We start from the raw sequence: 27,785 nt of genomic DNA on the forward strand, positions 1-27,785 counted from the left end.
GCCAAACAAACAAACAGAAGAGAAATCTTTCAGGCTGGGCACCAGGGAAAAGTGATCTTGATGCTGTCCATGGCATGAGCGGAGGCAATTGATGACTTGGCATTCTGTCCCTGAGTCATCAATCATACAGAATCAATCTCGGCTCCCTCAGGAGCTAGCCCCCGGCTCACATAATTCTCTCTCCCTGCCACCAACCTGAACAGTCTGATCCCAGTGGTGGGAACTGTTGTGTTCTGCGTTCAGCATTGATTCACTTGGCCTTCAGTAGTATTTTCTACATTCCCCAGAAATGTCACTTAATTTATCCTCTCAGAGGTGGCTAAGTTGCCTGGGCCTCACTGCATCAGATTGAGCAGGTGAGTAAAGAAACGTGTTTGGCTTCTCACATCAAAGGGACGGCTTTCGGGGTCCCTAGACCTGAAAATCGGGGCTGAGCTCTCTCACGCTCCTGCACTCAATGAGGGTGGGGCAGGAGGTGGCGCCCAGAGACCAGAGCTTTCAAGAATCAGATGGCCCTGCTTGGTCTCATGACTTTGCCACTTTCCAGCTGTGTGATCTTGAGTCTGCTACCTAAACACCTTGTGTCTCCACTTCCTCACCTGTTACGTAGTCATAATAATAGCACTTACCTCACGGAGTTGTAGGATTCCATGACGTATAATCTTAGCACAGCTGTACAGGGGGCAGACATGGTAAGTGTCTTATTAATATTGCTATTATTAGGACACACATATGATTTGTAGGGTTGATTGTACATGTACTACAGTTGATGACCACGAGAAAAGGCTTTAAGAAGTTGGCCTGTCCAGCAAGAACTATTCTTCCAACGTGTTTCAGACGCTAATATCCGACCAGCACTTACTTCAATATCTCAAAATACGAGCCCTTCCTTCCCATGCAATAGTGAGTGGGCTTGACAGAAACTGGCTCTGTGGTATGTGGCATGTGGTGGATGGGATAGGGGGGAGATGGAGGACACTAGGATGCAACTTTGTGACATCAACAATTTTTCTGGAGAGAAGCTCAGAGGGATGTGCACAGATGAAGGGGAGAATCCTCACACCTTCTATGCAAAGGCCTTCCCTTTATTCCTCTTTGTAAAAGGAGTCTTTCTGGTAGGTGATGCAGACTTGCTGGGACCAAGCAGGGAAAAGAGGAGAGGAAAGACCAGGGACCCAGGAGGCAGACAGGCTGTAAACCTCCCCCACCCCCAGGAGAGGGGAGGGTCCTGCAGGGGCAGCCTTGGAATTCAGGGAACTTCCTTCCCAGTCTGGATCTTGGATGTCTCCACATCTGCCTGTCCCTTTCTCCTAGCAACTGGAATTGTCTTTTCCAAGAGATTCTCAGGGCTGCTTTATTTGTTAGGAGACAAGGAGGCACTAATAAATTCCTCTGTGTGAGGTATTTAATTACATAATAATGTGTACACTAATCAGGGTAAATGTGTTTGTGAAAACACCTTGATATGGGAACAGTTAATCACCCAAGGCATTGCTTCTTAACACACCTTGGAAGTTAACTTAATTAAATTAATTAGAACAATGAAAAAATTGAACTGTTTATTGGTCCACAATGGCCTGAAGAAATGCTCCCCTCAAATGCGGGAACATCTCCCACACTGCAAACTCTTTTCCCCAAACTCTCAGCCCTTATGGTTATGGCTACACCCCAGGAGTCTGCAGCCGGCAAGGCCTCCCCCTGTGCCTTGCCTTGGAGTCATTTCCTGTTGGAGACATAAGGCAATCCGCCTGCGAGCCTGCACGCACTCACACACACACGCACACCCACACACATGCCCCCTGTGTGCACTTTACCAGAAGCTCAGGGAAACCAAGTTTTTACCTGGGATTCCAGGAGTGTGTGGTTTGGAGTCAACCACAGAGCAGGCCCATGTGTGCATTCTATTCAATTCAAATGTAAATTGAGGTCTGAAGTCTGACCTTAAGAATTTTCATGTTGTTTCACCCAAATAGGTTCAGTGTCCCATGAAATAAAACAGAAGCCCAGTTCACCGCCACACAACCTGGTTCTTCTCTTTTACTGTGGGCAGAGCTTGAGTTCTGAGTTCCTGCCTTTTCTCCTAAGCGAGAGCAAGGAGAACAAACACAGGGGGTTAGGATTCCTTTTACCTGGCCTTTCTGCTGTAAGCCTGCACCTACAGCAGGTCTGGAATTCATTCATCGATTCCAGGTATCCATTAATTAATTACTCACTGCTTCATGGATCCAGACAGCTCAGTTTTATTAGTGGCAGTCACTGTGCTAAGTGCTAGGGATATAATGTGAGAAGGATTTTCCTTCATGGAATTGGGCCAAATTCATGGATGTCTCCCCTTTCAATCAGCTATCCCCCTCCACCTGCCAAAGAGACTTACCAGTCAGTCCCAACCTCTTCATCTCCTCCAGCTCCCCTGATTTTTAACTCCCTTATTCTTACCTGAAGTTGCTCAGGCATGTGGAATTTGCTCCAAGTGGATGGACAGGCAGTAGTTCCCCCTCCCCCTAACTGAAGCTGCAATTTTCTAGCTTTAAATCTTAGATGATTGACAGCCAGATAGAGCATCTTTTCCCTTTCCAAGTTGGCTCTACCCTCTTCCTCTTTCCATGTTCTCTGTTCTTTCTAGATTTCACTGCATGGAAGTCCAGGGAGGCAGTGAGGCTCTCTCTGGAGCTCACATTTACTTCTACTGAGTGTGTTTTACACCAAGCATCATGGGGAAGCGGATTTGAGGATAAATAGGACCTAGAGTCTGTCTCCAAGAAGCTTAAGATTTAGGCGGAGGAAACAACACATGTACCCCCAATAGTTTTAAAACAAAAAAAGGAATTAGTATTGCTAACATGAAGAGTAGAGTTGAAATTCTTTGTTAGTTCAGGATAAGTAGTGAGGCTTTTCAGGACTTTAGAGAGGTAGGATTTGCTCACACCTTGAAGGATGAACCTCCATCCTTCCCTCCTTCTTCCTACATCAAGCCTGCCTGCTTCTGCTTTTCCCTTCTTAGCTTCCCCTCTACACCAGCAAGGAAGAAGGAATAGCCCAATGGCATTAATTGAGCCTGACAACAATTGATTGTGTTGTGCTTACTGGTGGGCAGGGTCCCAGAGTGCAGAGGCATAGATCCGTGTGCAGCTCATGATCTCTTCCTCAACACGAGTTGGATGGACTTGCTAGGCGGGCCGGCCCTGGCCACTATCTGGTTTATCTTTCCTGCCTCACTGGTGAATGCGGACAGGAGGATTAGCTGTGTCTCCGCTCACCCTGAAGACCTAAACTTTATGCTTCCTCTCTTTTTATGAGTGACTCCCACTATGTTTCCATCCAGGAGTTGATAAGATTCCTTCATACTGTACTGGTATTGCTTGGTGTGGCTATTTGCTTCACTGTACTTTCCTGGGCACTGTGCATTGGGGTATGCATCTGTTATATACTGTCTGTTTTTGTAGACATCTATGAATATCCTTTTCAACCATTACCCCTGCAATGTGGTTATGGTAATGTTTTGTACTTTGTTTATTTTTATGCATCAATACAGTATGGTAGAGTAGCAAATGGATCTTTTTTTGAACAAATGAATGGCATATTAAGTATGGATGATCTATGGCCCTGTTTCCCAGCATGGATGCCCTCGCTACATACACACTCTGGGATCTCAGCGAAGGGAAATATATTTGTATCCATTCACTCATCCAGACCTGTATCTGCTAGGTCATGGCTAACTACCCTCTTCTCTCACACTCCATTCAGGGCTGGTTTCTACATTTTGCCATTTCCACCGGGGCCCTCATCATCGTATGTCTGTGTGTTGCAAAAGCCCCAGTTGAGCTCTCTGCCTCAAGGTTGCTGCTCCAAGCAGACACGTCCAGCCTAAAGCCTACAGATTAAATCCTCCTATGCAACATGTTCACATTAGTACCCTGGACTCCTCGTTTTCTATAGGATTCTCGTATTCTAGTTTCTCCAGAACATGAATTTATTGTTCTTATCCAAGTTCACTTTTGAATTTTCCCCAGTATAAATGGCCAATGCTGACCAACCTGGACATGAACATGCTGCCAGAATTGAAGTAACAGTTGCTCTGAAAAGCCTTCAAAAGGTTCCATACAAAATGTGATTTTAACACAAAGACTTGATAATCTTTCTTCTAATAATCGTGAAATTGTTGCTACTAATCAACGACCATAGAAGTCTTCAGTAGAAAATGATTAAAACATGATTAGCATGGGTTATGTACTGAGGTGAGAAATAAGCCAATGAAAGGAGGGTATTATGTGTAAAGTTTGATTATAAAGCAATACTTATGCCCCAGAACAATGAAGGATGAGTCCAGCAAACAAGTGCATTTTGTCACTGCTATGGACTGAATGTGTGTGCTTCCCCCAAATTCATATGTTGAAATACTAACCCCCAAAGTGATAATATTAGGAGGAGATAAGGTCATGAGGGTGAAGCCTTCACCAATGGGATTAGTGTCCTTATCCCAGGGACCTCAGGAGCTCTCTCTCTCTTTCTTCCATGTGAATATACAAAGAGAAGTTGGCAGTCTCCAATCTAAAAGAGGACCCTTACTGGAACCGACTACACTGGTACCCTGATCTTAGACTTCCAGCTTTCAGAACTGTGAGAAATAAATTTCTGTTGTTTATAGATGACCCAGTCTATGGTACTTTGTTGTAGCAGCCTGGATGGCCTAAGACAGTCACCAAGACTAGGCTAGTCACTAAGACCAGCCTCTTTTTCTTGTTATTCTTGCCCTATATAGCAGGGAGTATGACATGATATACAGTTAAAATGAAACAAAGCAAAACAAAAAACTTTCAACAAGATTCAGATTATTTTGGCCAGTTTTCCCAGTTATAGAAATAAGGAGAAGATAACCAAGTGGGTGCAGGAATTAAAGACACAAAGTGTTGGATGAGGCTTTTGGATCTCCTGGGGCTCCCTGAATCCTTTTGTGAATTTAAAATCACTATTGGCAATAGATCCTTGTTGCCTCGCTAATTAGCAGTCATGGTCCATTGCTACCAGTTTTTGTTCAGATTGAGTTTTGGGTTTATTCTTACCCCTTAAACATATTTCCACCTGTGGGAAAGTTGAAAGATAGAGAGCTATTTAACATGAGATAGAAAAGACTAAGGAGACCAGGACAGTTATTATATAATGAATATTCGCTACCATCATTTGGAGTAGAGGAGAGACTGGGTGTTTTATTATATTATTTAAATTTTTTTTTCTTCCAGGTAAAAAAACTCAGTACACTTGAGGGAAGTTCTAAGGGCCTAGGGGAGAAATTGTGTGGATCCTAGCTGTCTGAAAACACCATGGGCTATTACTGAAAGAATGTGTTCCCTATCATGGATTGCTGAAGCTAAGGTTTTATGATGTCTTGGAGGGAGTTTAGAAAGGGCACTAAAGTTTTAGAGGGGAGATTGGAGTTCTAGACTTAGAACTCCTCTCTAGCCTCCTAGGTTTGCCATTCTAGGCATTGTTCATGGGTCTTTCACTTGTTTTGTAGTTGTACCCAATACTAAAATGAGCATAGAATAATAGTTAAAAATTACTATTGATGGATAATAGGCATTCAATAAAATTTCAGTTGAATGAATAGATATTACTCTTTATAAAAATAAAAGAAAATTGCAAAATAAGTAATCTTCTTTGTAAAACCAAAATAAGTAATCTTCCAAGTAAAACCATGTAATTCATTCCAGAGCCCAGAATAAATTGGCTGTAGTCCTAATCATGATGTGCTGCTGTAGGCCACACACGGTGAGGCTGGCTTGGGGAAGGTGCATTGAGCGCAAATGCCCCACAATCATATGTGCTTTCTAAGGAAATAAATTAAAAAAAAAATAATAACATTGGGAGAAATCAGAGTGGGGAGATGGTGATGTCATTGATGCAGAGCCCTTGGGTGCTGACCTTTGTAGAGCTTTCAGCTGAGAGTTTAGAGGGGTGCACCAACCTGAGTTCATGGAACCTGGCCTGTGACTGTCAGCTTCCCTCTTATGTAGATGGACAGGTTAACTGCCTCAGAAGGCAGGATCCATTGCATCCACTGGGGACAGTGTGGCTGTGACAACATTGATGGTGCATGGTTGGGCAGAGTGGGAGAGAACAAGAGTCAGAGGCGATGCAGGGCTACCTGGTGAAGGAGCCTGACGCCTCATTCACTCTGGGCAGGTGAGATAATGCATCTCTGTCTCGGCCTGAGCCTAAAGCCATAACCATATTTATAATATCTCTGCAAAATGTGCTGAAGATTAAGGAAATCGCTCCTTTGTTGGTCCCTGATGCACTTGGGTTGGCCTTTGGCAAAATCCATCATGCTGGTCCCCTCCCTACCTCCTCTTTCAGGCTACCTCTGCCCCAGATTAAATGCTATAACCTCATGGGGATGCCTGATTGCCCGGGTGGCACATCATCGCTCCTCTGCTGCCCCCAGAGCACTGTAACATTTTGCTTGCATCTTTCTTATGGCGCTCACACAAATCCCTCTCTGTGGGGGCCTGTCCTCTGCCTGGAGCTCTCTGAGCTGATGACTAATGAGTGTTGCCTCCTCCCTGGGCCATTGATTTGCTAAGAAGACAGTGTTACCTCTCCCCTGATATTTGCCTTCGAATGAAAATTCTCTGGGGAACTTAGGAGCCTTGAAGACCATTTGGAATGAAGTTCTAATGGTAGAATGCCCAGGAGGGGAATTTTTTTTTGAAAATGAGGGTTTGAACTTCAATATGTGGCTGTAAAAGAATTCCCTCCCACTGCCTTGAAACCCAAAAGCCTAGTCGGCTCCTTGGCCCTGACCCTTTCTATACCTCTCTGATTTATAAACCCCTTGGGTGGGACCATGTTTCCCCAGTGACTCTGCCACCACATCTTGGAATCAGTGTTTACACCTCCTCTCCCTGTTAACCAGCCATCTGAAAAGTATCTTCAGTTTCACTCCTTCAGTGACTGTGCCTTTCTTCCCAACCTGTCTGGGATCCCTCCCTTCAGCCTCTCAGTGGGCCTCACTCTTTTCCCTGGGTCTCATCCCCGCTTCCTCCCATATGCCACACAAGCGAATTCTGCCCTCCTCTTCTGCAAGGCTGCCCTGCTGTGTCCTTCCCTGTCTGACAATTTGCCCCAGTCCCCCCAAATACAGAATGAACTCCTAGCTCTGTGGGTCACGTCCATGTGGGGGCTTCCCTAGTCTCACTCCAAGTTTCTAACTTCATTTCCCATTCTTCTGCTTTACACACAACACATGAACATTTTACAAACACATAAACATACACTACACTAAATTCACTCTCGTCTAACTGGTCTTTCAACCATGTACTTTATAATTACCTGTCTTCTCAGCTTTTCTAAATCCATTCCCTTCTCCTAAAGCACCTCTTAGCCCAATCTTTGCTGGATCAGCCGTGAGAGTTCAGTTTATATGTTACTTATTTTGCAAAATCCCTACTGATTCTCTTCCAATATGATGCTACTCCATTTCCTCAACTCCATGGAAAGGCTGGGAAAGGGTGGGTTACTATTTTTTGAATATTTACTTGAAGGCATACTTTTTAAATTTATTATACATTTAAAAATTTATTTTCACAATAATCCACGGAGGTACTACTGTGCTCATTTTGCAGATGAGCAGAGACGACTCCAAGAAGTTGGATGAATTTTCTCTATGTCTTCTTTAAACATCACTGAGCTTATAAATGGCAGTACAAAGTTAGAATCTTATCTTTTTTTGAACCCAAACCCCAGTTCCTTCTTCTATTTCATGAGGTCTTGCTGAAATTCCTCTGGAAGATTTGTAACTCTGTATTTTTGTTTCTTATGAAATATGCACCTTTTGTCTTGCTTTCTTTTCCTTAGATCTTCCAATGTGTAAGGTCAGTGACTTGCCCACAGTGTAGAGTTATGAATTCATGCTCTTGAGAAACAGCCAAAGTTTACACGGCATTTCATTTTGGTTCCACATTTCCAAAATGGAGTTAAATACAGATCTTTCTGGCCTACTCCAAGGACTTTTGTGGGGACCACCTAAAATTTCCTGAAATGATGAACACAGAGCATTTTATAAACTACAAAGTACCATACACTTAATTCAATGAACATTTATTGGGCTTCTAATATTGTTGGAGATACAAAAAAGGAGACATGATCTCTGTTGTCAAAGAGATCGCTTTCTAGGAAGAGTCTGATATGCAATAAGAAAACGATCTCAGTGTAATGGGAAGCATATGACCACTACAGAATGACCACACTACCAAGATAGGTGAATGGGGTGGCCAAGTGATACTCTCATGAAGATCAGGGAAAGCATATTTGGTGCTGGAAGATGGGCTGGACTGAAGACAAAACCTTGTAGGATAAGACAGGAGACAGATATTCCAAGCAATGGGTCAGCACAGGGATAATTCTGATTTATTGAACACATAAATGAATTAGTGCTTGAAAGGACTCTGCCCCATCTAAGGCAACCCCATAAAGCAACCCATGTAGGCTTCTCTGATGATTTTCAAGGCCCAGCTAAGAACCATCTTCTGTTAAAACTCTTCCTTTGACTTTGCTCACCTAAATCCTACTCCACCAGAATTTATATAAAACTTTTGGCATTCACTGTGCACATTTTTTTCTTTTAAAAACTTAATTATTATGGATTGGTATCATTTATTGTGTTTTATTTCAACAACCTTGCAAGGTGGATATTGCCATTTCCATTTGAGAGACCAAAACAACTGAGGCTTAGAATGGTTAAATAACTGCATCAAAGTCAAACAACCTATGGGTATGTTTTACAGCAGGGCTTTGAACTCTTGGACTTTTGCACACAAGGAATGTGCTGTCTCCCTATGGGCTGAGGCATAAGACTAAGAGGGAACTCCACAGTCAGTTGGAGTGGCGGCTCAGTCAGTCCTTGTCTTAAGATGATGATCTGTGCAATTAGTGGAAAGGCCAGTTTTATTTCTTTTCCAGGTAATGGCTTCTGATGCTAAAGAGGGGATTTTATGCCCCATCCCATTCTTGAGTGCCCCCTGCAAGTCTCATCATGCCCCACCCCCACTCCCTGCCCGCTAATCACAGGACAGCTTTCAAAACAGTAAAGCTTGACTTTGGGCTTAAGAATAAGTCAAAGCATGGATTCACATCTGATTCCTCCTAGATACCTGTTGGGCCTAGCATAGCATTGTCACATACTAGAGGACCAATTAAAATGTGATAAATGGAAAGATGGATGGATGGATGAGTAAATGAATGAATTTTAGGTCTCAGCAGTACGGTTCATTTGCTAAGAATGCACCTTTACTGGGTCATCAGCCACCTGCACCACCTCCTAGCCTGGATCAAGTATAACTGTGACTTTCAATTCCCAGATCAAAACTCACCCCCTCCTGGAAGGCCTTCCTGATCAGCCTCAGACTCTCTCTATCCAGTCTCATTTGTTACCATTGTTTCCCTGGAACCTTTCCCTCCTCCCCACCCTCCTTCTGTTCCCTTTAAACACTTTGCTCCAGTCTTACTGAACTGCTACAAGTTTTCCATGAGCCCTGTGGGATGCCCCTTCTTTGGGTTGGACCACTCTGCTCACTCCCTCTGTCTCTGTCTATGTCTTTGTCTCTGTCTCTGTCTCTTCCCTTTTCACCAGGTAAGTTTGACTTTTCCTTTAGTCTCAATTTGGAAGTATTCCCTGATCGATCTTCTTGTCTCGAATCCGAGTTAGATGTTGTTTTCCTGAACTTTCAGGACCCAAGGACTTCCTGCCCCTAATTGCCTATGTGACACATTCATTTTCCCCATTAAACTGTCAACACCTTCAGAGCAAGGAACTGAATTTAATCCATGGTTAGGCTCCCAATAACTAGGACAATGCCTGACCCTCAGAGCTCAAATCTACCTTTTGAAGTAATGTATGAGTAAATAAATGGATGAATATAACCAAACTGTGTGTATGTGTGAGTGTGAGTGGGTAACACCTTGTCACAGAGATGCTGCTCTCAAGACATGAAAGTGACTGAGTAAGAAGATGTGAAAGATGCTTATGAGGCTTCTATATAATCTTAATGGGCCTTTTATGTATCCTACTTCATTAATAAAGGGAAGAATGGAGTGCACCAGCATCTTTTATCTCCCATCTGTATTCAAATACAACAGAATTTCCCCTCAATAAAATTTCAGGGTAAATTAATGATTTTCATTTTCTCAGAAAACCCATTTTTCCCTGAATGGATAGATTGCTGACCCAATGCATACGTATGATTTCCTGCTTAATGAGTGCACTGGCTGATACGGTGCACTGTAAAATGACTGCAGGTCTTGTCACAAACCTGTGAGCTGTGGGGGGAGTGGGGAAATCCTCTCATAAGGGCAGATGTGGGACCAAGATTCAGGTGCTCCTGGTTCAGGGTCATCCCTTCTATCTCCCAGTCAGCCCATGGTGGCTGTGGGCTCAGTTTGGCCTGTTGGATGACTGTCTTCTCTGCTGTCTCTCAGCTATGGGTGGCTTGGTCTTGACACAGAGGACAATGGCCTGGAGGGCTTTCCTGTGTAGGTTTTTGTAAGAGTTGAAGCATTCTTTGCAGCTCTTGTAGACTGAATGGTCATATGCCTTCAAAATTCATATGCTGAAATCCTAACCCTATTCTTAATCCCCAATGTGATAGTATTAGGAGGTGGGGCCTTTGGGAAGTGATGAGATCATAAGGGTGGAGGCCTAATGAATGAGATTAGTGCCCTTATGAAAGGGACCCCGAGAGCTCTCTTTCTGACACGTGAGGATACAAGAAGTCAGCAGTCTGCAACTCGGAAAAGGGCCCTCCCTAGAGCCAACCATGCTGGCACCCTGATCTAGGTCTTCTGGCCTTCAGTGCTGTGAGAAAGCAATTTTCTCTTACATAAGCCACTCAGTCTACAGCATTTTGTTATAGCAGACTGAACTAACCAAGAGGACACCATTAAGTTTAATGAATGTGTTTCTGGATGACACAGAGGAAAGGGAGAAGTGGGTTGAGGACAGTGCTGGGCATAGACACCTATGAGAGGAGGGCAGCAAAGGACTGCCCACAGAGTGCTGGGTTCTCTGGAGACAAGATCAGAAGCACTTTCCCCATACAGGAGATGAGAATTTGTGAGTGGTCCCCAGAGAAATACAACAAAGTCCAGGGTCCCTGGAGGTGGTCTTTGGCCAGAAGAGGAACCTTAGTAGGGGTATGCTAAGGAACCCCTCGAAATGCCACACAGGGTCCTGGCTTCATTCCACCCTGACCTCAGAGCTACGTTCAATGAGCTGGGGGTGAGGTAGAGAAATGGAGCCTGTGTCCAAACCATCCTGTGGCCAGTAATTCCACTGTTGTTAACACCTAGCAGTTAACAAATGCTGACTGTGGGCCAGTTTTACACAATTTCTAGCAGGAATAAATGAAACCATTTATAGAGTCTATTTACAGAAGTGTGGTGTATTAATAGTCAGGGAGTTACCACCATTAACCCTAGGGAGCCCAGGTTGGTGACAATTACTGGAGGGGGCATTTTGACAGTTGCTGTGACTATTGATTGTGGGATGTAGCCAGCCTGAGGTCATCAGGAGGGAGAGAGTCAGGGCAAGGAGTACCCCTTGGATTTCTGTCCCATGTGTCCCATTGGCTAGACCCCAACAGGAGTCAGAGGGCAAGGGACTCTTTTAGTATAGTTCATGAAGGTCAGTTTCTTGAGGTGTAAACCAGGCAAAGCAGAGAAGGATACAAGGCAGATCTGAGGGGGAGATGCAAAATAGTCCACATGCATGTACTACCTCATCTAATCTTCACAGACATCTAGCCAGGAGAGTATTATTATGCCCACTTTACAGATAAGAAAACTGTGGTATGGAAGGAGTAAATAACTTGCCCCAATATACACAGTAAATTGTGGACCAGGCTTTGAACACAGGCAGACCTCCTCTGGAGCTTGACCACATAGCCGCTTGAAGATAAAAATATCAGACTGTTGAAAGTATTACTTTTAGGGGATACAATATGCCTTAGTGCATTTCGTGTTGCCATAATAGAATTGCTGAGGCTAAATAATTTATAAAGGAAGAGGGCATTTGGCTTACCGTTCTGGTGGCTGGAAAGTTCAAGAGTGGGCAGTTGCATCTCCTGGGGGCCTCGTGGCGCTTCAACTCATGGCAGAAAGTAGAAAGGGAGTGGGCATGTGCAGAGATCACCTGGTGAGAGAGGAAGAAAGAGAGAAACTGAGGAAGGCAGACTCTTTTTCACAACCTGCTCTCATAGGAACTAATCCATTTCTATGAGAATGAGAACTCACTGACCCCCTAGGGAGGACATTAACCTATTTATGAGGCATCTGCCCTCATGACCCAAACAGCTCTTACTAGGCCATCACTCCCAACACCACAAGTTTCAACATGAGTTTTGGCAGGGACAAACCACATCCAAACCATAACACAATGTTTTATTTTCTCTTCATTTCTGAATAACATGTTTTTGAACATGCCAGCCTTGTCTCAAAGGAGTTTGTGTCTGCTTTTGTCTGGGCCTGGCTCTCCAGGGGCTGGAGGTGGGCAGGTATGTATGTACAAGCTGTCCTCCTGGTTTAGAGTCCTGGTGGGAACTAGGGTTCCGTACTGTTCCTATTGGGACACATGATAAGAATAGATACAACAGATGAAAGTCAAGTGGAGTGAAGAGAACTGGCAATCATGACCTGGGATTTCCCTAACTTTGATGCTCATTGATTGGTAGTAACTTGTTATAGTGAATTCTACAGTGCACCACTATTCCCCTTTAGGTCTGTGGGACAAAGGGACTTCAATCCTACAACTGCAAGAACCTGAATTCTGCCAAACACTTGAGTGAGTCTGAGCCCTCTGGATCATTCTGATAAGAATGCAGCCCAGCTGACACCTTGATTTCAGCCTTGTGAGACTCTAAGCAGAGAACCCAGCCAAGCCCAACCAGACTTCTGAACTACAGAACTGTGACTTAATAAGTATGTGCTTCTTAAGCTTCTAAGTTTGTGCACCAATAACTTCTTATGCATCAATTGAAAACTAACATAAGATACAAGTGGCTCATTCCTCCAGCTGCCATGTCTCTTTCCAGAAATCATCCTGGACTGAAGGAAACTGCCTTGGCCAAGTTTTGGCCTTTTATTTGTGGGAACTCTGCACCTGATGATGAACTAATATAGGAACACAAAGTCTTGAGCCCCTGACCTCAATTTGGGACAACTTTGAAAGGCCATTCCAGCATTTGAGCTGCCTGTAGGATGGTCTGAAGCCTCTGCTATGTCACTTTAACATTTCTTTCTTCCCTCTCCTGTGTCCCTCACTCCCTTGCAGGGGGCCTTCTTGAGAGCATGTCCCAGTGAACTTTCTGCATGAAAATCTCCTTTGCAGAATCTTTTCCCATGGAACCAGATTGAAAACAAAATGCTAGATGAGGGTGGAATGTTGGTGGAGAAGTAAGATGAGTCTGGTCCTATGGGATTCCAGCTGGGGAGAGCAGACTCCTACAAGAAACAGTACAATAATAACATTAGGCACCACATGACAAAGGGACAGCATTTATTCCAGACTTGGAATGACCATATATTTCAGTTACCCCAGGACAAACTTTATTTATACCTATTTTCCTGGTGGTTATGATTAAGTGTCCCAGTTTGTATGACAAATTACATGGTCAGCATCCCTAGGTTCCATGGCTTACAAGGGTGCAGTGGATAGAGAGGCCAATGTGGGCTGGGGTGGAGTGTGTAGAGAAGGCTACAGAAGGTGGCCTTTGAGCTGGACCATGAGCAATGAGCAAAAATTGTGTCACATGGAGGTGCCCGGCATCCCTGCAGGTGGAAGGTGGGAAAGCATGGACAGAAAAGGAAAGCTAAGAATATACATATGTAGGGGGATGTGGGGAGTAGCAGGAGGAGGAGGAGGAGGAGGAGGAGACTTGCATTACTGGAATGACATAAGGAGCATGTTAATGGGTGTCATTTTGTGAATATTTAAAGCAAGGAAATCAGCACGCTGGTCATAGAGATGAGTGCCCACAGACAGAGTCATGTGACACATCCTTATAAGTCTTAGGGAAAATAAAAAGGAGAAAGAGAACAGATGGCTTGCCTCCCACTGTCTCAGGCCAGACCACTTTGCTTCTCTGGGCAACACTATCCTTGCATCTCTAACCCAGTTTGTTTGACGCATCTGCAGATTGATGATGGAAATCACAGCACTGACGCTGGTGACCATTGCTTACCTTTGCAGCTCTTGGTGCTTTCCCACTCATTAGTGCATTTCGTAGAATCCGATGATTCTCTTTTGTCTTCATCGTTGTTCTATGTAAAAGGTAAAGTGGGTAGTATTTTTCCCATTTAAATGAAGAGATAAAGTTATTGGTTACAAGAATTCTCAAGGGGAATCGGTGTGGAGCTCACAGTAGAACTTGACTGTGGTGGCTCCTGGAATATTGGTCTTCCCACTACATTGTGAAAAAAAGATAATGGTGGATCTCTGTCCACCAGTCACCTGATAAACCCGTCACTGCATTGCTCCTTTTGGTTTCCATTTCTGGAATTTGGGTGCTCAGTAGACCCTTCATTGAATGGTACCCCCCATCCTCACAGATACACACAAGAGAGCTTACTTAACTGTATGTTGAAAGATTTTCTTGGAGCTGCAGAGAGACTCCCTTTGGAGTAAACAATGTTATTTCATTCCAGCTTGGATAAAAGCATTACAGTGGGAAGAGTTTTACTGAATGTCTTCTATATACTTTGCTTGAATTTTTACAACTCTACAAAGGAAGGAAAGTGAAGCTTGCATAAAGGAATTGGATAATTGGATTTAGAGTGATGTAATCTCTTGCCTAGAGCCACAGATGGTAATGGTCATGCCAAGATTTGAACCCACATCTGCCCGTCTTCACATTCAACACCACATTCAATACCTTTTCTACTGAGCCAGTTTGGCATTCTGGACTCTAGTGGTCTCAGTGGGAATTAAGGTAAGCATCTCTAGTTCTGTGATTCCTTTTGCAGACTCAGACCCCTTTGAAGATGTGTTTTTTCAGCCACAGAACTTCTCCCTGGAAAATGCACATTTACCCAATATTTTGCATAAAATTTCAAAAGCTAATGGACTGCTGAAGCTGCTCTGTACTCTCCAGGTTAAGAACTCCTGCCCTAGGGGAGGATAAAACTCAGGAAAACAGGAGCAGAGAAGTTTTAGTAGCTCATCATGGCCACCTGGAGTGTCTCATTTTTAAAGCTCGTCTCTGCTGGGGCTTAAAGGGTTTGGGGGTTTGTCTTAATAAAAAAAGGTCATTACCTAAAAAGGCTGTTACAGCAGCAGGGGAGGAGGCTGAGCCAGCCACTGGGCAGAGTGGAAATCCACTGTTCTTTCCAGCAAACCCAAGCTCTGGAGAAGTCTCAACCAGGGCTACTAAATTTTATTTTAAATTTCAGAGCATGAAATTTTCAGCAGTAATGAGGCTTGGACATTTTCTATGTCTCATGCACCCTTCCTCTATCTCCCTATTTAGAGTGGCTTTCTGAAAGCAGTCAACTTAAAGTCCAGTTTTTCTTGCATGAGGCTTATATCCCAAGGCTGTGTCAAGATGATGAAATACATCATATCAAAAACCAGTGGAGAGGGCTTTTTAGGACACCTTCACATCTGACTTGGATCAATTTTTAAGATGGCCAGGAAAAAATATATCTGACTATAAAGAGTCTACTGATGTCCAGACACAATTTCAAGAACAGATTTTTAAATATGGATAATTTATATATTTCTACAATGCCTCCCTATTGCCCCTTTCTCTAGTAGTATGGCTTCATCTCATTCATTCTAGCCCTCCACGCCAATGTATCTCTGGCTGCTTCTGAGCAAGCATCCTGGGTCTCATTCAGACCCATTCTTCTACTCTGCATTTGAAAATACCATCCCTTCACCAGTTAGAGCTCTCCTGCCCTTCTGCCAATCAACTCCCATCCATTCAGTGTTGGGAGGAAGGAGAGGGTAGGCGCAACCTGTGGATCTGATGTCACATCTGTTCTCCACCTCCCTGAGCCTTGTTTGCAATAGGAGATGACAAGTTCTTATCTTGCAGAGTTACTAAAATTAAAGGAGATAATATATGAAAAACAACGGGCATTAATAACTGCTCTCAGCTTCCTTCCTCAAGGCCAGAACAAGTATTGCCTCCTTCAGAAGATCTTCCTGGAAGCCTAGTCCAGAATTCTGTTTCTCCCTCTGTTTTTGTCTGCTTGGACCACCATAACAAAATACCACATGCGGGATGGCTTAAATAACATAAATTTATTTTCTGAAAGTTCTGGAGCCTAGACGTCTCGGATCAAGGTCCACCAGAGTTGGTTTCTGGTGAGGGCTTCCAGACAGATGCCTTCTTGCTATGTCCTCATATGGAACAAGAAAAGAAAGAAAGAAAGAAAAAAGAAAAAGAGGGAACTCTCTGGAGTCTCTTCTTATAAAGATACTAATCCTATCAGATCAGGACCCCACCTTCATGATCTCATTTTAGGACTCAATTACTTCCTTATTCCAAATACAGCCACACGAAGGGTTAAGGCTTCAACATATGAACTTTGGAGTGGTCCATAATGTGCTCCAATGTAGAGCTTCCTTGGCACTTATAGCAAAAGCCCTCACATTTTAATATTGAAATATCTCCCAATGTCTCCTTGTATGAAACATGTGATTCCAGCTAAGACAGCAAGCCTCTGAGGACAGAGGCTTCTTTCTCCTTTTAATGCCTGACTAGCATGAGACGGGACACTTTTTAGGCTTAGTAAATATTAGTTAATAAATTGGCTGGTTGCCTTACGGATATGAAGCCAATCAATGTGATCTTTGTTTTATGAAATTGTGGGGGTGTCATGAGGGGATTATTCAGGATTGGCTTCATTATGCATCAGTAACAAATAATCCCCAAATCTCAGTGACTTAACACAACAAAATGTTTTTTCGCCTCATGCTACATAGTCATCGCAAGTCACTGGAGGGAGGCGGGACGATTGCTATAGTCATCCAGGCACCCAGAGAGCTGCCATCTCAGACGTTGGTTGCTGAGCTGGAGAGATGAGACAGCACCCCAGGGCCTGGCGTTAATAATCCTGTGTTCACAGGCCACAATTCATTGGCCAGAACTAGCTGCATGACCCCATCTAACCACTAGGGAGGGACAGGAAAGGTAATCCTACCATGTTTTCAGAAGGCAGAGAACTGGAAACATTTAATGAATATCACTTATAATCGCCACAGTGGAGAAATAGATGATCAATTTTCCAGGAAGCAGAGAAGTTGATAATCATTTCATAATATTTATCTTTTCTACCCCCAGGAGACTGGCTTCAATCTTCTTCTACTCTTTTTCCAGGCAGAATCATCCAAGAAGTTTCACACTGTCTGTGAAGCCTAGATTGGTAGGTCAGAGTGACAGCTCCGTGCCATTTGGAAGGACCCTTACTTTATGTCTAATCCAGGGACTTGCAAAATGACCCTGAGACTTTTCTGGGAAAGGTTCCATGGGGATGTCTGCAGGGAAGGCCTTAGGAAAGGTTTTGGTCAGACCCTAGATCCTCTCTTTTTTTCCTCTCTGTCTGACTTGTGTGTGGAACCTCTTTGCCATATTTCCTTTGGAAATAGTAAATAATGCTACAGAAAGAATTTGAAAGCCCTGAATGTGTCTAATCATATATACAGACATCCACACATAGATAACTACAACATTGTTTCCAAAACCCAAAGCCAGGCTTTATGGACTGAATCGATACCTGCCTGTGCATGGTGTGGCCCAGTGTCTCCCCTCCATTGGAGGATACACCCTGGAATCTTGGTAATCGTTCTCTGAGCTGGATTCAGGACGCCCTTCTGGCCTGGGAGCTATTCACAGTTCCCCCCGAGCTGCTTCATCTGTGATCCAGCAGTGAAGCCGCCCAGTAGCAGCATAAACAGAGATGCCCCTTCTCTTCTGTGAGTCCAGCCCTTGGCTTGCTTGGACCAATATATTATGGAAAGGAGGAATTAGAATATTTTTGTCTGCTGTGTCTTCAAGGAGGAACTAGAATATTTTTGTCTGCTGTGTCTCCAAAATCAGAGAGTCCAAAAATGCTTAGGGTCTTTTTAAAGTTGTTTTCCTTTTGTTCCTTTTTTAAAAAAATCCTTTTTTTGAGCAGACCGAGGACTGATGAGCTGTCCCCAAACTGCAGCACTTACTTCATGCAAATGCGGGGCAGTGACAAAGACCTTGATTACAGCTTCGTTTGCTTTATGCAAGACTCCAGAAGCCAGTTAAAGCTACAGTAAACATGAGTAATTGACTCCAACAAGTGGTGGTGGGCTGGTGGGGCTGTCTGGCAGGCCATCTGCGTGTCACACTCTTCCTGGCACTGGGCATCGCTGGCTCTAGGCTGGTGAAGGCGCCCTCAGTAGCTCCATGGATGCTGTCCCCATGTTGAACCTCTTCCCTTCCTGTTGCCTGAGGTCTGAAATACGAATGTGATTACTTCATTCCTTAGGTTTTATTTATTTATTTCAAATCGACAGAGAAGACTGTCAGGGTTTACTGTGTACAACATCATGCTTTGAAGCATATATACATTCATCCCTTAGGTTTTGAGTTCAGTCCTTGCTGAAATGCCTGTCTTACCAGGAGGGCTTCCAGGCCAAGCTGTCATCATGTGTGACCTCTTCAGGGAGAATGAGGGTGTGAAAGCAAGTGTCCTGCTGGATGGAAGGAGCAGGAAGAGGGAGCAGAGGAACTGAGAGTTGGGGCACAGGCTGGGGGTGAGTGTGTGGAAGGAATGGGCTATGAGAGGTTAACTTTAAATGATGAAAACCCTTGACTTTGGGGTCACCCACCCCCATTCTTTTGGTGGGAGAACAGCAAGAAAGTTGCAACTCTTTTGTCAAAATCTATTTGTGCTAATCTTAGGAATCTTACTGGGGGCTAAAGAGCGAGAGGGTAGGTGCGCCTGGAATCCTCACCGCCAAAGACATTAATTCATTAATTTAATTAAACACATGACCAAACAGCAGCCATACCGCATATATCTTCCCTAATGAAAGTATCTAAAACCCACTGCAATTTATTATTAATGATTTATTATTAATGATTTATTATTAATGAAATTGTGCAACTGAGTCAGTAGAGGCAAAAGAAGCCCCTGCTCAGAGAGGAGGGGTGCCACAGCTTTAAGACTAGGCCAGTCTAGCTGGGAAAATTGAAAATCTGGTTCATTAAGTGTAATAACAGAAGGACAGGGAGCTAGAAAATGGGTACCAAGGGCCTGGGGCCGAGGGCCGCACTGGTTTGCTTGTCTCATGGAGCCGGCCCCTTGCCACTGCCTGGCATAGAACAGACCTGGCCATGGCTTTTCCTGTGTATGATAGGAGGCACATTAGCATGAAAAAGTGAGTGGTGACAATGGCAGCAGGGTGGCGGGGTGTCAAGGGCTCCCTACTGCCCAGGCACTGCAAATGTCCTTTTTTGTTTTTTAGCCCAAGGCTTCACCAGTAAGAGTCCTAAGTTTACCAGAAATAGATTTTAAGAAAAGACTTGAGATTAATTTGCTATTCTGCTGCCAAAATAACAGGGCCTAGTGACTGCAAAAAACTATGTTGGCTACACAGGGGGTTCTCAATAAATGTTTAGCAAATGAGTGGCTTGCCTAGTGTCATCCATTAGTGTGTCATATGTATTTTTTTGCCAATAACTTGTCATTGACGAAAGCGGCCTTATGGACTTGGAGCCTAGGTGGGGTGCTTTGACAAAGAACCCAAGGGGAGGGAGAACCTGAGCCCCTTCCTGGAGAAACTAAGGCAGGAGTCGGAGGCCAGCTGGTGCGAGGAGAGAGCTGTGGCTGCAGAGACGAGGTGTGTTGACCTTCTAAGCCCCTTTCCCTCCGAGCCTCTCACAACCTCTGCAGCGTGGAATTCAGTGGTGGGCAGATAAACAGTCTGCTTTTCCCCTGGTCCTTCTCCCTCCAGACCATGGGGACATCTGCATTTTTGTATTAAATTTCAGCAGGAAGCTGGCCTCCCTAATACGGCATGAACACCTGTGATCTTTATAGAATTTTCTGAGCCATCGCCTTGTCGAAGGGCCCCGAACCAGCTTCCTGGCTTCCTCTAGCCCATGTGTGGTGTGGACCAACAGTGCAATTCATAAGCCACAGCCAATTTCCCACTGGGTCCAGAGAAATACTCCAATTATATAATAGCTCCACCTTACAAATGTTCAAGTTATCTCAAAATAACTATGAAATAATAATTCCTGCAGCCTTGTTACTATTATTATTATTTCACTGCTGAGGCATTGAGTATTTTTGGAGTCCTGCCTACTGAGTCTGCTCATCTATGCCCACTGCCTCACTCTTACCCCAGCTCTTTACCCCTAAGCCTATATTCCTGGCACCCACACCTTTGAAAGAAGCATTTACTGGAGAAGGGGAGATTTTCTGGCAGCTGTTTTTATTGCACAATTGATTATATTAATACTCTTATGCCCACATTTTTTCAGTGACCATGATTATCCTTTTCTTCCTGACTTATCTTTCACTCAGATACCCTTCACCATATTCTTCCCATGATAAGAATTGAGGAGCATCTATTTTCCCCCCTCCCAAATCAGTTGCAACACCAAGATTGGACTTAGAGATCTAGAGCCTTCTGTCATCTCCATGAGCTGAACCTAAAGTTACTGCCAGGCAATGGAAGTTATAAGTGAATACAGTGCTCTTGCAAGGGAATTGGAACTTCAAAACAGGACCCTCTAGGCCACCCTTCTAACAGGATTGCAATGCCCAACTCTTCCTGTAGTTTCTACTACTCTTTATTACATTTCCTTATGGGTTTTGATGAGACCTAAGATTATTCGAGATTTACCTTGTAATAAATGTCCTTCAAGGTATGCGTGCATTTTCACTGGGGGGAGGCATTCTGTCTCCTATCCACTGACACAGAAACAAGGATTGATTTGCTTTATAAATATTGGTGGGTGTGCGGCATAGAGCAGGCTCTGGGGGGCACACTCCGGACATGAATGATGATGGGGGTGGGCAAGGGAGAAGGCAAAAGCGCTGGAGAAGGCCACTTATGGCAGCAGTCTGCAGGAGGGCAGAGGAAGCTTTAAAAGGGGATTTAACAAATAATATTTAAGCAACAACTAGGTGCCAGGCACTCTTTTAAGGGCTGAGTATATCGCAGTGAACAAAACACAGTGTTTTACTGCTTGAAGTTTACATTCAAGTTAGAGGAGAGAGATAATTGAGGAATAAACAAGTAATGCATGGATGAAATAAAACAGACAGATGATAGGCAGAGCTGGGCGAGACAGCTTTTCTTACAGCGTGTGTGGCTCTTTCATATACTGTGTGTCTCTGCCTCCGTATTTACTCCATGCTTTATGTCACCCAAAACCAGGAGGAAAAAATTTTGTGTGATGGTAACAGCAACTCTGGCCAATGCTAACACTGTCACTGCTCCCACTGCCAGCACCATGCACCGATGCCATTGCCCATGTGGGACAGAGGTTCTGGAAAGATCATGGGCTCCATGTGGCCAGTTTGATTGCATTGAACAGCACCTCTTAGCTATGTGTAACTTGGCCACAGTTTCTTAATATTGAGCCTCAGTTACTTGTAAAATGGGGACAAAAATAATACCTTTTCAGGTCATAGTCAGGATAAGATGATACCCTGCAGGTAAGGCAAGTTCTAGCCCATAGCAGATAAAAGGAATTCAGTGAATGGTAGCTCCCGTCCCCATCCTCTTTCTATGTCTGCAGCCCATATGCTAATAAAAATGTCTAGCTGAAAAGGGCTGAGAATCGAACCACAAGGAATCTCTCTCATATTGACCCTATACAATATCTTAGGGTCTTTGATCATGGTAGGCAGGTTTGGAGTCCATGCAAGTATAGTACCAATTTATTCATTTTTATATGTCTTTTTCCATAAGCTCACCACCTCAGGAAGATCACTAAAATGATTATTGTATACGGGATGGGCCAGTTTGGTAAGTATATATTGATTTCAGGTTGAATTGAATTGCCAAATATGGGATACGATTGAACAAAATAGTTGTAATCAGAAAGGATACAGGTTATAGACTGAGGTGAGATGAGCTGGAATGGAATCAAGTGAGAGTGAGTGAGGTGGGGTGGGTTGATTCAGAATGAAACAGGATCAGGAGAGCTTGGGAACAAAATAATATGTAAGAGAACTGGGTTGATGCCGGATGGACAGGAGTATTAATCAAAGAACTGATGCATTTCTTAGTTTCTTTACTCTTCTTTGTCTTTTTTTTTTTTTTTCTGCAGAGAATCTGAACATAACTGTAGTGATCTCCATGTGTTTAGTGCAACCGGATGCCAGTGTTGACAGCGACTTAGTGCTGTTACCAAGGGATTTGTGCTGCCTCTTTAATGTAACTCCTCTGCGGTGGCTTTATGGCCCTGCTGTCCGACTTAATATCCACAGCTTGCTGCTTGGCACTTGAGTCTCTCTCTGTCCCCAAGGCACAAGGAATAGGAAGGAGATGGAGGACTGGTGTAAGACAGCTGTGTCCGTCCCTGGGAAGGGTCTGGGCTAGGGCCTAGTGGCCATTTCACCCTTAGATTTTAACAACTTCCTGATCCAATTGGGTAGTTTTCGCAAGGGAATGCTCTGTGCAGTGTCTATACAAGCTAAAAGAACTGTGATGTCTGTGGGTCCCTGGAGAGCACAACTTCTCTTGCAGACACTCTGACTCTCTAAACGTTGATATATTCAGACCTCCTCCTTCTGCCCTCCAGCCCCAGAGGGGGCTACACCATACCCCAGTGTCTCCTAACATGTGAGTGTTATGTGGCACCTCCAGGAGAGGTTCTGGCTGACAATTATTTAGCCATTTTTATTTTCTTGCTCTAACCTTGTCTGAGCATCATCTGAGATTGCAGTTACCATGCAGTTGGGAGCTACTATTCCTAGGCCTGGGCTTGCCTGGGAATCATTTCTACCTGTGGGCTCCTAAGGGGAATGTTGTGGATTTATGTGTGTGATATAAGAGAGTGAGTATGCATTTGGGAGCCAGACAGCCTTGTGGGCAGTGCCAGGACTAGGGTGAAGCAAGACACTCACTCCTAGATTCATTCAGGTGCAAAGCCAGCACCTGACAGTCAGACCTCCTGCAACTTTACACCTTGGGTGCTTCACTTACCTCACCTAGTCTCAGCTCTGCTTGCAGGGTTCAAATCCTTGCTCAGCTAGTTCCTGTCTAGGGCTTTAGGTGAGTTATTTAACTTGACTAAGACTCATTTTTCTCATCTTTAAAATAGGCAGCCTACTGCTTACTTTTCAGAATTCTATCATGGATTGGTTGAGGTACATAAGTTGGACACCAGGTAGAGGAGATGCTTATAGAACAATATCTCTGCCTCTAGCATACACTCCCTTCCTGAAATAAGTGACAAGACAAAGCAGACAATCAGACAACAATAAAGACCTGAGTGCAGTGGATAAAGGCTACAGTTAGTTCTCTCATGGAGACTGTGATCTGAGTCCCAGGTGATCTCTCAGATTTCAGCAGAACTTTCACACATTGTAGAAAGCAAGGGCCCCAAAAGCTGGACTGGAATATGGGCCTGAGATCCCAGGAATTCAGTGCCTTGCTGCATCTACAGAGCAAACCCTCCGCCTCTCTTCCCAGAATGGGCAGCAAAGGTATAATCATGAGAAGCAGAGTGTGTCTGTGATGCTGCCAGTTTCACCTCTAAGTTGATGATTCTAAAGACATGATTGCTGATGGTCCTCCCATAGGTATCTAAAGACATCACATATAAAGGATCATGTCTGGTAGAAATCACTCATGGTAAGGCTAATGTGAGCCTTTCCCCAGGGCTTTTACCCTGTCTGCCATGTTCTCCCCATCCTGCTCCTTCCACATCCCACCTTCTCCTCAAAGTCCATCTTATGTTCCTCCTCTTTAAAGTTCTCTGAGTCACTCCAGCTCACCTTTGTCACTTTGTCCACTCTGATTTAGGAGATAGTCATCTTAAGTCCTTCTAGGGCTGGGGTTAGAACAGAGTTGGGAGCTAAGATGTGGCACCGCCTGTGTAATAGGCACTGTGTTAGGCTCTGATCTCTGCCTCCTCTGATGTCATTGAGGGTGTTCTGAACTTCTCCTGCAGCTGGAGCTCACTCAGTGGAAGCAAAGGGCATCAGAACCAGGGCAACTCTTTGGAAGCAAGTGACATCCAAGGTCACACAGTGCCTTAATAACAAAATCCAGGCTGCATCCCATCTCCTCCTAACCAAGTCCTCTTTCCACGATTACTCCATAATTGTCACTTAATTAAGTGCTGCCGCCCTGAAAATATCCACTATATGGCCAGATAACTGCAGACCTCCTCCAACTCACCAGATAGTGATGTACTTAAATGAGAAGACTGAGTTTGATCAATGTTGTATCCCTGTGATGTCCAGCACAACATCTGGTACACAGGAGAGGCTCTTAAGAAGATCACAAACAAAACCACAAGCCCCCAAATACTTACTGACTTGGTTTTACATGTACCATAGGCATTCACCTTCCAAAAGCAATTCCTTCCTGGGCAAGAGTTGTGTAATTTAATGGGATTGATTTTCAATGTCAGCAACTATAGGAGTCCAACTGGATGCAATATTTTGGGACCAGAGAGGCTTTTCCCATGCCTTTCATATCCTGTAACACAAACAGCTACCCAACCCCCAGTGTTGGAGTCTGATAAAATCCATGTGACTTGAAAAAGTCTAATTAATATGGTCTTAATTATGGCAATAATAATATCTACCTCCCAGCATAAAAAGATATGATATTAAGTTAGTAATATTAAATTTCCCAAGGGTGATAAGACCCTTTAAGATGAGTTAATTTGAAAGTTACTGATATGATTAGAGAACAGAAATAGACATTTGAAAGTTTCCAAAGGGGCACGCAAATGTCAATATATCAGTCAATTGTGTAGTCAATAAATCAGCAATCTAAGAAATAACATTAGGTGCTGGCTGTAGAAAAGTAGGAGGCGGTAGCCTTGTTTTTATACCATACATAATAAGACAGAGCAAGCAAAACATAAGTCCCTTTTTTCCCCAAATTACATTACAAATACATTAGTACAGTAATCTCTCCTTCTTTCCACTTCTTACCATTCATCTTGTGTTACTTGTTTCGACCTTGCATTGTTCTAACTTACTTAAGGATGTGCCCTGTTTTTCAGTCATATCTGTAGCCCTTTGAAGGCAAGAGCTTATCTCATATCTCTTTGTTTGTTCAACTCCTAGCATAGTATTGGCATTGAGTTGGTACCCAGTAAGCATTTCTTATAGCTGGAGACTAATTACCAAAGGAGTTAGAACTGTGAACCTTCTTACTTTGGAAGTCTTTCAGAAAGGAGGTGGGACTTGACAAGGAATATTTCTTGTAGGAGAGAAAGAAAAGCTAAGGATAAGTACGTAGAGTTGGCCTGTATAGGTCATTCACCAACAGACTAGGGAATTTAGAGTTTATTGTTCAGCATTGGGGGAAACATTGGTGATATGGGTGCATTGACGGTGGTAGTTCTAAGTGTTCTAAGAGTATTTCTCTGAATGTTGTATTAAAATACATAATACATTTTCTCTAGGTGGCCCTGTGTCAGCCACTCAGTTGGGTCCACACATTTACCCCACTACTAGCTCAGCTCTGCTCAGTTTTCTAGGAGATTTAAGACTGAGGCAGGAAACATATTTGCAGCCTCCCTGAGGTGTCTTCGCAGTGTGCTTTAGAATTGTCTCATCCATCTAGACCTGGAATTGTGGCCTAAGTCATGATGCATGTTGTTACCAGAGTGTCTTTTGTTATTAGTCATATTCTGTGTCCACTGTATCAATGATAACCCCTTATTCAAACGCTGTCCCTAAGATGCAAACCATCCCTAACTTTGTCTTCTTCTATGTCCTTCTCCCTCCAGTCTTAGACCTGAACATTTCTTTTGCTTCTATGTCATAATGTGAGGCCTGAAATTAACATGCAATATTAAATGCTGCCTTCACGTCTTTGAGCCACATAGGGGCCCGAACTCTAACCATGAATTTCTCTGCTATCATCAGATACGACCCCCACTCAGTGGGAAACGCTTCCTACCAGACTAGTTCCCCTATCAACAGGACTAGCTGTACTATACCAGGTCCCCAACCTGATGACCAACCTTGAAATTATTCAAACAAGCCAATTATAACCACCTGTGAAAACTAGGGGTCACCTCATCCTTTTGTTACTGTACAGCTTGCCTCCCACAGCCCTAGCTTGTTCACTCTATTCCCAAGTGCAATGCCTGTGTGGTCCTGCATGGCAGGTGGTGCCCTGTTCCCCCTCACAGGTTCAGGGGAGAGGTCAAGAAGGAAAAGCATCGACAAACAATGCAGGATCCCTCGGTTAGAAAATCTCTAACTGCCAGAACCAAAGGCAGACATCTCCATGATGTGTGGAGGAACATGTGGAGGGAGAAAGCAATGGCAGGGATCGTATGCTGTGTTATCAAGTACGGTAGCAAACAGAAGAAACGTGGACTTTTGAACTAAGCTGGATCACAGAATTATATCTTTGTAATTTTTGTTTGTTTTTCTTTTTTTTCTTTTTCTTTTCTTTTTTCTTTTTTTTTTTTTTTTGGCTTTCTGTGGCTGTTGTTGGATGTGGCCTAAGAGAAAATTTCCATTTCAGGAAAAGAAGTGAGTAAAGATGATTTGAAAATGCCAAAGGTAAGAAATGGTGGCTCGGTGTTATGGGGTTCAGGAGTCTGAGCTCCAATTATGGTTTTGCTTCTTAGTAGCTGTGTAATCTTGAGCAAGTTACTCCATTCCCGAGTTTCAAATGGAAAATGAGGATAAAAAGAACACACGCTCTACTCGTTTGTTGGGAGGTGTAAATGCTAGTCGTGGTGAAGCCCTTAGCAGTGTAGCAGGGGATGAGTAGAACACCAAGGAAGGAAATACTTGGAGGTGACAGGAAGAGATGACCTGGCCCCTGTGTGGCAGGAGAGGGCCTGTCTTAGGTGAGGCATGAGAATTTTCTTCTCTGAGAAAAGAGATGGAGCTGTGTGGCTTACAGTGTGTGCAGAGGCAGGCTAGGGAGCAGCTGAAGGAGTTGGGACCGTGCAGACTGACTTACCTGTGAAATGCGGATCAGCTCATCTGTGGCCAGTGGGCTTGGTGAGGGCATGGGTACACCGGGATGCAGGCTCATGGTGAAAATCCTGAACTGTGAGGAGAATGGGGAGCTGTGAGGCCAGCCCCATGTGCCAGCAACCAGTGCAGTCACACAGGGTCATTAAACACATTGGGGTTTAATGCTTTGCAGTTGCCATCTTGAAATTCTTAATAATTTTATCTTTGAATTGTGTCTTGTAAGTGAGACCAAAGGGAAAATGGAACACATGCCAGGGGCTTGGATCCTGGCTCCTGTGGAGTTCCCACCTTCCCAGGGTGTGTTCTCCACTCCCTGCCCCACTCTCTGACCACCATTGCCTGCCACCTTGGCCTAATCCTGCATGCAGGAGTCTGGAGTCAGACATATACTCTGTGCACTGATGTGAAGTGAGGCTCCAGGTGCTGGTGAGAGTCTGTGCTTGCCCCGCAAGTACCCCTCTGCTTGAGGGAGCAAGAGATTCAATAGCAAGTTAAAAGATACGGGAAAAAGTAAAAGGCTTTTCCCCTGCTATTTGCACAAGGGGACTGGCATTTTCACTTTTGCACTGGGCCCCATCAATTCCCTAGCCTGTCCTGGGGAGGAGAGT

Source organism: Lemur catta, chromosome 16, assembly GCF_020740605.2.
Source record: "Lemur catta isolate mLemCat1 chromosome 16, mLemCat1.pri, whole genome shotgun sequence".
Classification (NCBI taxonomy): Eukaryota; Metazoa; Chordata; class Mammalia; order Primates; family Lemuridae; genus Lemur; species Lemur catta.